Raw genomic sequence first — 12,724 nt, forward strand, 5'->3', positions numbered from 1 at the left:
GACATGCTGGCAAGGATGTGGAGAAAATAAATGACTCATATTTTGCTGGTGGGAATGTAAGATGGTGCAGGTGCTTCAGAAAACAGCCTGGCAGCTCCCCCAAAAGTTAAACATAGAGTTGCCATATGACTCAGAATTCCCTCTTGTAGGTATCCACTCAAGAAAAATGAAGACATATGTCCACACAAAGACACATACAGGAATGTTCACGGCAGTGTGATTTATAATAGCTAAAAAGACAGAAACAACCCGAAATCCATCCCAAGGAATGGATAACACAAACCATGGAAATAACATTGGAATGTTATTTGGCAAAAAGTGAATGAGCTACTGGAAGGTACAAGAGAAAGAAGCCTCTGAGAACACGATGCCAAGTGAAAGCAGCCAGTCACGAAAGACCCCATACATATTTTTGTTTATATGCAATGTCCAGAATAAGCAAACACACTCAGGTAGAAAGATTAGTGGCTGCCAGGGGCTGACAGGGTTGAAGGAGAATGGGGAGGTCATCTCCTAAAGGGAAAGGGGCTTCTTTTGGGGATGAAAATGCTCTCAAATGGACTAAGGGTTGCACAGCCCTGTGAACAGACAAAAAAACCCACTGAATTGTACACTTTAAATGGGTGACTTGTGTAGAATGTGAATTACATCTCAACAAAACTTTTTTTAAAAAAAGTCAACTCTACACCCAACGTGGGGCTCAAACTCATGACGCCAAGATCAAGAGTCTGCTGACTGAGCCGGCCAGGCGCCCTTCAATAAAACTTTTTTAAAAAGGCCTGAGAGTCAGCCATTTGAAAATGCTCTATCAATCAAGAACTTGCCATCTTCTGGCCATAGGCAAAGGTAAAAATGGGAATACAAGAGAGGCAAGTAGTAAACACGCAAAACAGCTACAAGAAAAACAAAAATAGTGACACTGCAATAAATGTAAACAAATGGTTTCCAAGGCCAATACTTGGAATTATGAAGTAAGCAGGACACTGACTGTATCAGTCAAAAATAACTACTTTCTACATAAATTTTAAAAAAATGAGTTCTTTAATTTGAAGATTCCACTTAAAAGTCAAATTAGCTTATTTGCATTTGAAATTGAAGCACAAAAGAGGTTCTGTTTCTAATAGTTTCAACCTATTTTAGACAGATATTTATTAAATATTTATTAAAATGCTTCAGTTTGAAATAATGCTATAGGCACCAGAAAGAAAACAAATATGAGCAATTCAATTCTATACCTTCTGTTCAATAAAACTCGCTTCTCCGTGGCAGGTGGTACAGAGAAGTCTACCCAGGGGGTTAATCAAAATTCCCTTAGAATAATTGAAAAGCATCTGCATTTTTTCCCCAGAAACCACAAAAAAGTCACAGTAAGCAGAACATATAATCTCGATTATTAGCACTGAGCCTGTGCCAGCACAATGTGCTGTCCCCCAAAATTAAGTGACAGGACATAGTATCATTGTGCAATAAGCTAGTGCTGTTTCCCCCAAATGCAGCTGAAAAACTCAAGAAAATCAAAAGACAATGATAATAAGTTGCACGTGTGATGTTTTGCTACTGTAGCGAAGCAAACCCCACCTTGTGACAAATGTAATCACTCTCAGAGCAGTCCAGTCCTGGGGAAGACCTCAGGGGTCACGAACCCCAACCTTTCCTTGTACAACAAAGAAAGCAGAGGTTCAGGAAGGTCACACAATCAGTTTAAAGCATTACTGGGGCTAAAATGAGATCTCTCAGGGCTCTTTCCATGAAATATTTCTTCCGAGTATATGTACTCCCTGGTGGGAGGGGGGATGCTGCTTACCTAAGACATGGAAAATTCTCAGGAACTTCTGAGGGCTGCATGTGTAAAGCTCCACACAGAAGCGCTAAAACTAACCATCTGTGAAAGTGCATCACCAGAGTTTGAGGACACTCACAACTCCCAGCAAAGGGATCTGTGTGTCAGCCTAAGGGAAGCAAGACTATGGTTCTAAAGTTTGGGTCCATGGCTACAGTCTCAGGAGCTGCAGCCTGGTCAACTGCACGAGCCCGGCGGGAAGATGACCAGCAGCACCAAGGCACAGAGGAGACAAAGACAGGGACACTGAAGGGTGTTCCTGCTGAAAGTCAGAAGTGATTTGCCAGATTTCGGCAGAGCATAGGTACACTAGGTCTCTCTTTGCCGTGATGACCCAGACCAGTTCTGAAATAATTCTCCCTAACCTGCCTTCCTAATTATTCTGATACAACCATTCAGCCGATGTTCCAGAGAACAGACTTAATAAAGATTTGGTCATGGGAAGAAATATTCCTCACCTCAAAAAAAAAAAAAAAAAAAAAAATCCTCACCTCAAATTAATAAACACATACTCTGGATTAGACATCAGTCTTTGTGAGTTTAGTTACTGTATGTCAGTTCCCTTGGATCTGATTATTTCCAGGTTCTCTGTGTATTCATCGTGGTATGTTTTCCCTCCCATTTTTTATACTGTTTTGACCTCTTGGAGCTCTTACAGATTTGGGGAGAGACGGACCCCGCTCCCCACTCCCCCACCCCCACCCAGGGCTGGCTAACTCCTCCTAAAGATAGTGAAGAACCTGGAAACATGCCTTTCCTATGCAAGCTAACCACTCCTTTTATCTAGCTCACACACCAAGCTATTAATTCCCCTGCCCTAAATCATCCCAGGGCCAGGTTATCAGACAGCTAGAGACCACCCCCTAAAACCCAAAGCCCACCGACGTTCAAACTAGCAGTCTTAAATCATTTACCCTGCCCTACCTTGCCTGCCTGTAGAAACCCCAATAAAGGCTCCTGTCCATGCTTTCCTCGTGGCTCTTTTTTGCCTCCTGACAAACCCTGGTGCTTCTCCAGTGGCCCTGCGTGGTGCAGGGTGCCCCCTCCTCTTGGGAAATATAAGTAATTCTTTCAACGGCATTAACCTCCGCATCAGCACTCAATTACTCCATAAATTAAAAACAGGCAGGTGCATATCAGAACACCCTGCAAAGACGAGCATATCTGCAGAACCACCGAAGGCCAGAATGCAGGCCACACACTGGGGGGGGGGGGGGGGGGGGGCGGGCACGGAGGTGCGAGGCCAGAGAGCTCCTGCCTGGGCACCACTCTTACCTGCTCACAACCCCACCTTCAAACCACAAAAGCTGCCATGAGGAAGACACAGGCTTTATGGCACGCTTACACATGCTGTGTGGACACATGGAGCACACAGCATGTATTTATATAGGTTTATTTTCAACAAATTGATAAATTGATACCACAACATCTAATTGATCTTTTACTCCGAGGAGCTGTGGCATTAACAGAGAAGATGCAACAAGAAAACTCTGCTGGACAAGCCTGAAATGTAAAACGTTTGTTTTTTTGAAATGAAATGTAGATACCATCAAGAATAGAAAAAAATAATATCAAAGTCCTTTGGATCATAACTGCAGACACTAATTAAGAGAATATTCCATTTAGAGGAATGACATGTTGGTCAGAAGTTTGTGAAGATACAAATGCGTACACAGAGAGTCATCAAGTTAGGGCAAGATAGCAAAACGACACACGTGACGTATATGGACGTGGGGCCCAGTTCTTTCTGAATATGATCAAGACACCAGCAGTTCCTTCAACTTACAAATTAAGGCTGGATGAGGAGGTATTCCAGAATGAATAGGGTGGGACAGCTGTGGACTACTTACCCAGGGGACACTGAAGTTTGCAGAGCATCAGACAGCTTTGTGAAAGGTTGGGGAGATGGTCACAGATACGTACATGCCCTTCCATAACTACTGTCTTGACTCAGACTCTCAACTTTGGCACTACTCACATTTTAGGTTGGATAATTCTCTTGTAGGGGCTGTCTCGTTTACTGCAGGATGTTCAGAAATATCCCTGATCATGCTTGCTAGAAGTTTTAGGACATCTACTCACTGGATTCCAGGAGCAGCCCACCACTTATAACAACCAAAATGTCTCCAGACATTGCTATGTGTCCCCTGAGAAGCAAAATCGTCCAGGGTTGAGAACCACTAGTCTAGACTTGCAATACTGCAAAATACCATCAGGCACTTCTATTTCAAAAACTACCCCTGTTATTCCTAAAATCCTTCAAGGGGGCTCACACACTGGTTGAATAAGGCGGTGGAGGGTGCAGAGGGGTTAAATACTTGAATAAGAACAAATAATCTTTCACAACACACTTTAATATGTATTCCACAATCAAATCATCCTAAATATCAGCTAAGGTTTTCTCATATTCTAATTGAAAGGGAAGACTCTAAATCAAATTGCAATTTTAATCTATTTTTAATATCTGGAATGATTACTTGGATAAATTACCTTTTGTAAAAAAGAACGTTCCCTCTCTGAACACAAAATAACCCACTTGAGGAACCTGAATCGTTAGCCCTCTACCCCACTAAGTGGCTGGTCCCTCAGTTCCAACACAGAAGAGGAGGGTTAGTATGCCCCCCCCGAGGCCCTGCTCCCACCAAGGTTAGCTGGTCTCCGCCAGGCAGTCAGGAGTAATAAGGACGTGCAAAGGGCCACTAAGACGACCTAAGTCCTAACTACCCAGATGCCAGTGTGAAGGAAGCCAAGGCTTGTCAGTAGATCTGGGTTTGACTCTTATCGCTGCCCTCGTATATGAACCACACTGAGCAAATCACTTAATTTCTATAATTTTACAACGGAGGCATGACCTCATCTGTAAAGCGGGCGTCCTGCTGATGATCTCAAACAGTTGTGGGCACTGAACGAGGTGACACACGTAAAGTGTTGGGCACATTGTCTCCTTGGTCTGGTGTACTGAGCAGCTGAGACAGGAAAGGGCTGGGTGAGCTCTGGGACACAGTGTACACTCAGAGCGCCTGTGAAAACTTACACACTAATCACTTCCCTGCCCTGAAATCAGGCAGGGGTTCTATTTCAAACAAGGGCACTTCACAGTCTCACGTGTCCCCTGATGCTTGGTAATTACCTAGGGTAATTAACACCGATACCTTAGTAATTACCTTAGCTGTCCCCCACAATCTTGAGAATTTACACCATCCGACACGTATGCCAGCTCGGGAAGGCCCCTCCTCAGAAACACTCACCTGACCTACTGGCTACTCTGTGACGGTTACACATCTTGCCAGGCGCTCTGCCATGTACTACCCACACGTGAGGGGGAAAGTGCCACAAATATTAAAGAGCTATGCAATTAAATGCTAGCCAGAAAAGAACAAAAACTACTCTTTGTAGAGGCCATTGTGAGGTGGTGCTGGAACATTCTATTTGACAACTCTCACCAGGAGGATTACAGGACTTGAACAAAATGGAGGACCAAAGAGCAGCAGCTTCTGAGATGAGATATTCACTGGACACTCTCTCTGCTGACTCAGCACATGAGGGTCTTTGGGGAACTGTTCTTGGTAAATGGTAAAAAAGGACCCAAAGAAATAGAATGCAATTACGCAAACGAGAACTTCCATGAACAGCCGTCCGTGGCAGATCTAGGATACAACACCAGGAAGACTAAGAAGGATTAACCCTTGTACCCACCCCCACAGCTAATAGTTAAAAATGTCACTCAGCAAATCACACACGAGGTTAGCTAAAGTGTGTCGTCCTTTTCTCTGTATAAGGCATTCGAGTAGGTCAGGATGTCTGTTAAGATTTTGTAAGCTTCAGGCCACTGAAGAGTATCACGTTTATTCTACAATATTATACTTAGTGAAATGGGAAGGCAAACTCTGAAGCCCCAACTGTTACATGTAGTTTAAGCCAGTGGTTCTCAACTGGGTGTTGGCAGGAGGGAGATTTTACCGCCTTTCCACCCCCAGGGCCACTTGGCAATGTCCGGAGACAATTTGGGTTGTTCTATGTGGAGAGGTGCTCTGGCATTTAGGGGACAGAGGCCAGCGACGCTGCTAAAGATCCCGTAAAGCCCAGCACAGTCTCCTACAGCAAAGAATTACCTAATTCCAAATGTCAATATAGCCAATGTTGAAAAATCCTGCTATAGGCCAAAAATAAAAACGATCACTGTCTGATGTGCCTGGGTGGTTTAAGCATCTGAGTCTTGATCTCAGCTCAGGTCTTGATCTCAGGGTTGTGAGTTCAAGCCCCACATTGGGCTCCACACAGGATGTGGAGTCTACTTATTAAAAAAAAAAAAATCACTGTCCAATGGTTATACAGCTTAAGAGATACAGTTGATACTATGGCTTTAATTATACTTTAGGTCCTATCGTGTCCCTCCCTGGTTAAAAAAAATGTATTATGAATGTATACACTAATCAACTCAAATAATCAAATGTTTTTCCTACCCTCTCATTATAATAAGAAACATCCAGAACATCGCTCTTATGCTTGACTCGTAACAAGAGTAATTTAATGTGTTTTGGGTATCCACTTCCTAAACTAGAAACTGATTCTACCATTAAGTGTCAAAATAGTCCTGGTGTATTTTAAACTGATTTCTACGAATGCAGATCCATAAGTCTCACCTGGGACCTAGGGGATAAGCTTTGCTGAGAAAGGAGCCTGGAAATTTGCATCTTTAGCAAGCTTTCCTGGTGATTCTTACACACGCTTAAGTTTGACAACCACTGACAGACTTCGATTTTATGAGAAAAGAGCTGCCATTTCCGAATCATTCTCACCATAAGTTAAATAGCAACAATCAAATAATTTATAAATATGGAATCAGCAACATATAGCACTATGACAGTGGCCTTAGAGGGCCTACCCCAAATAGCATCCCCTCCAAGTGGGGCCAGTCTAAGAAAGAAAGCCTGTGAGTACCATCATAAAATAATGATGTATCAGAGGTATTTTGTCTTCCAAACTACAGTCAAGATTGTTCGTTGTAAACATCCTTACTCTTCAAGGAAGTCAATGTTCTTAAGCATCTGGCTGCCACAGGTGCAGGTTTAAACACATACTTGATATATAGCATTAAATGACAAATTAGTACATTAACTGTGAGAGGTTAACGGTCACAACCATAAGAACAATAATTACTTTCCAAATAAAAGAGAAATATTTTCCTTCTGAATTTTTCTGCAAACTGAGCACTAAGTATGATCTCAATGGAGTACAAATTCAGATGACAGCATGTCTTCAAGCAAGCAAGAAAAAGGAGGGGGAAAATGCAAGGCAAAATGAAACAAATGGAAAGTGTATTAAATATTGGGGGGGCTATAATAATTGAGCTACTATATGTCAAGCACCTATTATGTTCAGGCACTTTATTTTATTTATTTTTAAAGATTTTATTTATTTATCTGACAGAGAGAGAGACAGCCAGCTAGAGAGGGAACACAGCAGGGGAGAGGGAGAGGAAGAAGCAGGCTCCCAGCCGAGGAGCCGGATGTGGGACGTGATCCCGCAACGCCAGGATCACGCCCTGAGCCGAAGGCAGACGCTTAACAACTGTGCTACCCAGGCGCCCCAAGATTTTATCTATTTGACAGAGAGAGACACAGCCAGCTAGAGAGGGAACACAAGCAGGGGGAGTGGGAGAAGAAGAAGCAGCCTCCCAGGGGGGCAGGGAGCCTGATGTGGGCTCGATCCCAGGACCCTGGGATGAGGCCCTGAACCAAACGCAGACGCTTAACGACTGAGCCACCCAGGTGCCCTATCTTCAGGCATTTTAGAAACACTTTCTTATTCAACCCTCACCACTTCCATAAAAGTAGATGTTCTGCTGATAAAAAATACTGAAGAGCAGAGAGGTTAAGTAACTTGCTCAAATTCACAAAGCTGATAAGCAGGAGATTCAGACTCAAGGAATCAAGCTTTATTTAGCATTCCGCCCCTTATCCCAGTCCACCCCAATATCCACTAACATCCTGCTGGTGGTGCCTAGAACTTTCTTGTGAACATGTAACTCAGTAATTATAAATATTTTTAATTGACATTTCAGAGTGTTGTGTGTCTTATTTTTACAACGAACTCTAAGCTGCTATATGGTTTATTTATCTTAGAAAGTGAATGGAATAGGATAAGCATTCTAAAACCCTAAAGCATCAAACAAATGTAAGGCATGATGCTATTCATTAAAATTAATTTTATTTTAAGATCTCTGGCAGATGGCAGCAGGATTTTGAGATACTTTGAAATAATTAGTGACACCCCAGGATACTGTGAAATCATGACTGAGGTTACACTAAATTGGCTTCTAATAGCCACATACAATATAAATGATTTGGACAATAGGTAATGTCATTTTAACAATGATACTAGAGAGACTCGGAACCTCCTCCTCAGATGTGGACATTTCCCAGGGGTCTGATCTGGGCCTTTCCTCTCCTCCTTCACCGTCCCGTCCCCATGGGCAATCTCGGCTACCGCAGGCCTCAGGTCTCACCTCCGCATGTTGACCAAGTGCCAAGTTACATGCTCATCCTTAATCCTTTTCCTCATCTCCAGACTTGAAATGTCCCTGACATCAGAGCTCTCTCCCTGGCATTTCAAACTTAAAACAGTCAAAAATCCAACTCATTACCTATCCCACCTTTACTCTGGTATAATTCTTCTTCTCTTCCTGTTTTTCTCCCTCAGGTAATTATATCGGTCATCACATCTGGAAATCTCAGAATCATCTTCAACTCTGCCTAATACATATAACCAGACCCTGCATCCTCACGGAGGCTCTCAAATGTACCCTCTTCTTCATTTGCTCCTACAAGTTCTCTTTAAAAATCAGCATAATACAAATCACACCTCTCTTCTTTCAGATCCTTCAAAGTTGAGAGAATAAGGTCTCATCTCCCTGGCACGGCTCCGCATCATCTAGCTCCCACCATTCTAGTTTCACCTGCCATACAGACCTTGGCCACTGGTCTGCTACCCTCACTAGGCAACCTGCTCTTCCTTAAAGAACTGGGCACCCTCAAGCCTCCGTACCTTTATTTATTTTATTTCTTTTGCTTTCTCTACTATCATCACAGAGCACAGCTTCTGAACATGTGGTCTCCGTTTTTATATCAGAAAAAGAAAGCTTAGAGATCTACAATTTCCTCTGCTACCCTCTCAGCCTGTACATAACCCATCTCGGCACTTACATGTACTCATGATACCAGTTTGTCTGTGTTTACCCAGAGCCAGCACACTTTTAAGGGCAGAGACCAAATCACATTCATCCAGTACACCTCCTAGCACATAGCACAGCAAGCAGTGTGTGATTTCTTTAAAAGTTTTGTGCAAAATGCATCACATAATGGGATATTAATAATTGCACTTTCATATTATATACAGCATGCCAATTTCAAAAGGCTAGAAAAGTAAAACTTAGTTACCTCCCAAAGGTTTGTTCTTTGGGTTGGTTAGACAGTACACAGAACACAGTACCAGAAAAACAATGTTCAAGAGTAAGACTGCATTTAAAGCCCACTTCCTAAAATCTTATTTTCGTGACATTTTGGCTGAAATTTTTGCATATGTGGGGAAAAGGCAAGATAGAATGCTATAAAATTACTTCTTGTTAGTATTGTAAAATGTATCTAAAGAACAGAGAGACTTGGGGGGCACACAGGTGGCTCAGTGGGTTAAGGGTCTGACCCTTGATTTTAGATCAGGTCATAATCTCAGCCCCAAGTCAGGCTCTGCGCTGGGTGTGGAGCCTGCTTAAGATTATCCCTCTCCCTCTGCCCCTCCCCCACCTCTGTCCCTCCATCTCTAGAAAGGAAGGAAGGAAGGAAGGAAGGAAGGAAGGAAGGAAGGAAGAAGAAAGAAAGAAAGAAAGAAAGAAAGAAAGAAAGAAAGAAAGAAAGAAAGAAAGGAAACAGAGAGACTGACTCATCAACCCTCCACAGAACGTCTGCTCTGTGGCCTCCATCTGATTTCTATGGCTGGATAGGAAAAGGATCAGGAATAAAGAGAACATGACCCAGTGGGGATAAAGCCCTGTGTGGATGGGGTGGAAGTGGCCCTCTGCTGAAGGTTCTGGGGTTTGATGCCAGGCACTCCCCATCTCCCCCCAGTTTTCCCCATCCTAGGAAATCGGGAGTGGTGCAGCTGGGCAGGGCAAGCAAATCCTATGGGGGCAATTCAGTCAAGGGGTGGGCACAAGTGGAAAGCCTAAGCCAGCAGCACTTGGGGTAGCTGCAAAGGCAGGCTGGGACACAGACAAGCATGCCAGAAACCCCAATAGGTCATCATTCACTCCCAAAACCACACTAATACATATCAGAGAAAGGGATGGGCTACAGAGGGAGAAATGGCAGATGGAGATCACAGGAGTCAGACACGATGTAAACAGAGGGGCTGCTTATGAATTTGTAAGGTATACAAGACTGAACAAGTTCCCTGGAAGTTTATTTTTGGAAGACAATAACAACCCCAAACTGTATGACACCATTTACTTTTCAAGAACACTGACTCAGAAAAACAGTAACAAACATAGTTCTTTTCATTGCCCGATTATCTGGAGTTCAAACAAATGTGAGTTTACTCTATCAAAATTCAATATCCATATGTGAGTTTTCAGAAGAATGAGAACTTTTTGATGATGTTTCTACATCTATAAATATGAATAATGCAGATTTTGGATCCTATGATATCAGATGACAAGATACAGCCTAAGCTTCAGCTCTTGCTAATTAAACGAATCAATTAAGAGACTACAGTTGCAACTGTGTAGCTGCTGTTCTATAGTAGCAATAACAACCCCACGGGGAGGTCTTTACTACATTAAAATGCTGTCCTCCACAACTCCATCTGATATTATTAGAAACAGTTATTTGTGTCTTGCTGTCATATTAGTAGCAAAGGCAAATTATGGAAATATGCAGACCAGAATGGTCCCAGTATGAGATCAGGTTGGGTTTTCAGCCTCCAAGGGAACAATTGCTGAAATTTCAAAGTTCCCCAAAGTTCTTTAATGTAACTGATAAATCTATCAGCACAGCATCCATTTAGAAACTAGGTAAGGGTCACATATTTACATACTTTCCTGCTAAGCTGATACAATTCAACTAGATGAATTATCATATTAAGTTTACCCTCCTGAGTTAAACTGATGGAGTTCAAAATTGTTTTCGATGGTTGTCATTAATCGCTGTTACTTCGTAAATGCTTACTTTGAAATCTAATTGTGCTGGCGTATCAAGGGTCATATTAATAGCATTCTTAATGGTAAATCTTTGTAAAACATGTTTATTCTACTGATATTATCACTCAAGCTTTCAAGGCTAATAAGAAATAAAGTATATTTATTATCAATAAAAACTTAATTTAAAATGTACAATTTGAGATTTAAATTAGCTTTAAGAACTTCAGCATGATTTGGTTTCATTAAGATCTCTGGCTAAGCTTCAAAGACATATAATTTGATAGTTCCTCAAGAGTCCTTGGGTAAATGCCAATAGCGTAGCTATGAAGAAACTGTTCGCTTTGGAGCAATATGCATTGTTTTCACAAGAAAAAAAAATTAGATACATTTGACTTAGTATTATAGTATTTAAAAAATAATGGTATTTTAAAAATTGAACATAAACAATGATTACAAAACAAAACTCTGGAATAAAATGGTAACTTCTGCATTAAAAGCAATAAGAAAATATTCATCCTTATTGTGAAACAGTTCAAGCAAGTAATTCTGGTTAAGTAAAACACTGGACCTCTTCCATTTCTTTGTGAGATTGTACTATCTGATGTGCATAAACTCACAGCTTCACCAAAAACACGCACACAAAACGAAACTCAGACAACTTACAATTTGAAATAGGCACATATATCTTAGAAAAATTCTGGGATATGTAGCCTACCAACTATATTAGTATATATGGTGTATATTATGGATTATATGTTTGCATCCCTCACCAAATTCCTATGTTGAAGCTCCAACAACCCCCAACATAATGTTATTTGGATGCAGATCCTTTGAGAGGTAGTCAGGTTTAGATGAGGTCAAGAGAGTAGGGCCCTCATGACGGGATCAGTGCCTTAGAGAAGAAAGATGAACCACTATACTGTACACTTGAAACTACTGTAACACTGTATGTTAATAAACTGGAATTAAAATGAAAACTTTTAAAACATAAAAAATAGAAGAAAGACCAGCCACTCTCTGCTGTGGGAGGATACAGCTATCAGGGTGGCCACTTGCCAACCAGGAAGAGAGCCCTCACCAGGAACTGAATCTGCTGGCACCTTGATTCTGAACTTAGCCTCCAGAACTGTTAGAAATAAATGTCTTCTGTTTAAACCACCCAGTCTACAGTATTTTGTCATAGCGGCCTGAACTAAAACAGCTGTACTTAGTTATGGCAATAACTGGATCACACAGTAAAGTGATTTGTTTTTAAGGCACTCTGATGGTGAACAGCTTCACTTGAAAGTCAGAGAGACCTGGTTTTGCATCCTGTTTCTACCAGTTGTTAGCACAGAATAGTCATTTAAACTGCCTAGGCTCACTTTGTCTTCTGAAAATTAGGCATACCCCTCATTGGTGTTTCTGCATGTTTGAGTAGGATGATAGCAGGTAAGAAAATCGTTGGGAAAATAAATGGCAGTACTCAAGTCAGGTATTAATAAGGAATAATGCTCTGTTTATAAAATGCACTTTTAGGTAAATTACCTGAGTTAGTTTTCAACTTTTCATATGTGTCAAATATGCTTTCATGCCTATCTATGTAGAGTGTATACTGGGTTGAACGCTGCCATCCAAAAATTAACGTCCAGCTGATATTTCAGAACGTGACCTCGTTTGTAAAGGTGGTCTCTGCAAATGTAATTAGCTAA

At 41.7% G+C, this 12,724-nt stretch overlaps 2 protein-coding genes across 11 annotated transcripts in view; one reads left to right on the forward strand and one right to left on the reverse strand.

Annotated features, from left to right (window-relative positions):
- GGACT (gamma-glutamylamine cyclotransferase) overlaps nt 1-12,724 on the forward strand; it is a 184,341-nt gene that overhangs the window by 101,697 nt on the left and 69,920 nt on the right. The gene's annotated exons all lie outside the window — the stretch shown is intronic.
- PCCA (propionyl-CoA carboxylase subunit alpha) overlaps nt 1-12,724 on the reverse strand; it is a 391,229-nt gene that overhangs the window by 52,450 nt on the left and 326,055 nt on the right. The gene's annotated exons all lie outside the window — the stretch shown is intronic.

The sequence above is a fragment of the Ursus arctos genome, unplaced genomic scaffold, assembly GCF_023065955.2.
Source record: "Ursus arctos isolate Adak ecotype North America unplaced genomic scaffold, UrsArc2.0 scaffold_10, whole genome shotgun sequence".
Taxonomy (NCBI): Eukaryota; Metazoa; Chordata; class Mammalia; order Carnivora; family Ursidae; genus Ursus; species Ursus arctos.